Source organism: Gracilinanus agilis, chromosome 1 (genome assembly GCF_016433145.1).
Source record: "Gracilinanus agilis isolate LMUSP501 chromosome 1, AgileGrace, whole genome shotgun sequence".
NCBI classification, from domain to species: domain Eukaryota; kingdom Metazoa; phylum Chordata; class Mammalia; order Didelphimorphia; family Didelphidae; genus Gracilinanus; species Gracilinanus agilis.
Genome location: NC_058130.1, coordinates 80,515,267 through 80,517,849, shown reverse-complemented (window position 1 = coordinate 80,517,849; position 2,583 = coordinate 80,515,267). Strand labels below are relative to the sequence as shown.

The 2,583-nt window shown below is 39.1% G+C and overlaps 1 protein-coding gene across 1 annotated transcript in view; it reads left to right on the top strand.

Annotated features, from left to right (window-relative positions):
• C1H7orf57 (chromosome 1 C7orf57 homolog) overlaps nucleotides 1-2,583 on the top strand; it is a 116,737-nt gene that overhangs the window by 50,573 nt on the left and 63,581 nt on the right.

Sequence of the window (2,583 nt, the reverse complement as noted above, 5' to 3'; positions counted from 1 at the left end):
AATCTACAATTCTATCCCATCTCTTCCAGCTGATTGTCCCCTCTTATCAATCCACTTTCTCATCTTCAGTCTCTCCCTGGCTATTGGCTGCTTTCACTTGCATGTTGTCTCTTACTCAGAAATCTTTTTGCTCTCTTTCCTCTTAAGTATAAAAAGGGAGAAATTAAGAAAAACTCTCTTAACATTTCCTACTTCCTACAAATGTGCCCACAGTTCCACATATTCAAAAAACCCTTACTCAATCCTTTCATACTGGATACCTACAATACCATCTTCTCTCCTCCCTTTTGTGACTAAATTCCTTCAGAAAACCATCCATAATAGATATCACCACTTCCTTTCCTCTTGTCCTCTTCTTAAATCTCTTCAGTCTGACTTCCATTATTATCATTCATCTGAAACTGCTCTCTCAAAAGGTTGCAATGACCCTTTAGTTGCTAAATCCAATGACCTATTCTCAGTCTTCATCCTTCTGGACCTCTCTATAGCCTTTGACCCTGTTAAGCATCTTCTCTTCAGTATTCTTCCTCCTAGTTTTCAGAACATAACTCTCTTCTAGTTCTCCTCCTTATCTGACTATTCCTTCTCAGGCTTCATTGTAGGAACTTCATGTCTTCTAACCATTGGTGTCTTCTACTACCTCTGAACTAGGCCCTCTTCTTCTTCCTCAATTCTGTTTTCACTTAGTAATATCAATTCCCATGGATTCAGTTATCATCACCATCTCTATGTTGATGGTTCTTATCCAGTACTAACTTCCTAACCTCTCTTCTGACATTCAGATGTATATCTCTAACTGCATATTAGACTTTTACATTTCTCTTTTTCATAACATACTAATTTGTTACATAATTTTTTATCCAATTATGTTGTGGGGTTTTAAACCCTTACCTTCTGTGTATTGGTTCTAAGGCAGAAGAGTGGTAAGGGCTAGGCAATGGGGGTTAAGTGACTTGCCTAGGGTCACACAGCTAGGAAGTATCTGAGGCCAGATTTGAACCTAGGACCTCCCAGAGGTCTCTAGGCCTGGCTCTCAATCCACTGAGCTACCCAGCAGAGTTTTGCAATGAATTGGCATTATTATTCTGTTATATAGGATGATTAAGAAGGGAGATTTTTAAAAAGAGTTATACATTTATAAAAATCCATAATAAATCAAGTCAGAAAGCATTTCTATGTGCCAAGTACTGTGTTAACCACTAGGGAATACAAAGAAAGGCAAAAAGAAGTCCTGCTCTCAAAGAATTCACAGAATAATGGAAAAGACAATATACAAATAACTATAGACAAGTAAGATATAAAAGATAAATTAGAGATGATCTCTGAGGGAAGATCCTGAGAGTAAGGGGGACTAGGAAAAGTTTCTTGCAGAAGGTAGGACTTTAACAGAGAGTTAAAAAAAAAGCCAGGAATCAGAGAGGTTAGGAGGGAGAGAGGTCCAGGCATGGGGGACAACCAAGGAAAATGACCAGAATGGAGGGATAATGCAGTGTCTTGTTTAAGGGACAGAAAGGAAACGTGTTTTACTGGATCACTGAGTGCATAGAGGAAAGTAAGGCGTAAGAAAACTGTAAAGGTAGGAAAGAATAAGAATAAGAACTATAAAGCCAAACAGAGGACTTTATATTTGATCCTGAAGGTTATAATGGGTGGAGAAGGGGAAACTAGTCAGATTTGTCCTTAAGGAAATCACTGACAGCTGAGTGGAGGATGGACTGGAGTGGGAGGGACTAGCAAGGAGAATTGGCTAGTCTATTCCAGTAGTCCAGGTATAAGATGTTGGCAGTGTCAGACTAAAGAGAAAGGATTATATATGAGAGATGTTTCAAAGTAGAATTGGTAGGATTTGTCAACAATTAGATATGAAGAATGAGAGTGAGGAGTCAAGGATGTTACCCAGGTTGATACCACAAGACACCACATCTTGGTAGTAGTAGTAGTAGAGAAGTGAGAAAGAAGTTAGTTGGGACTTTGTAGAAAGTAAGGAGGTCAGTTTGGGATATGTTGAATTTAAGATGTCAGTAAGATGGGGACAGCTAAGTGGCTTCAGTATATTGAGAGCCAGGCCTAGACATGAGAGGTATGGGTTCAAATCTGGCCTGAGATACTTCCTAACTGTATGACCCTGGGCAAGTCACAGCCTCCATTGGCTAACTCTTACCATCTTCTGCCTTGGATCCAATACACAATACTGATCCTAAAACAGATGGTAACAGTTTAAAAAGATAGTCTAGAGGACATCCAATCCAAGATGTCTCATGAGTGATTGAAGGTGAAAGATGAGTAATGGCAGTGTGGTAGATCTGGAGTGGAATGGAGATAATAATTGAAACCAAAGAAATTAATGAGATTATAAAATGAAATAAAATTCAGGGAAAAGAGGGAAAAGAACCCAGGACAGAGGCCTGTGAGACACCAGGGTTATTGAACCTGACACCAGGATGAAGATCTAATAAAGGGGCCTGAGAAAAAGTGATCAAACAGATAAGAGAACCAGGGGATAATAAAAAAAAAAAAAAGAAGAATTTGGATGAAGAAAACATCAAGGAGAAGGTGATCAGGAGTGTCTAAGGCTGCCAAAGA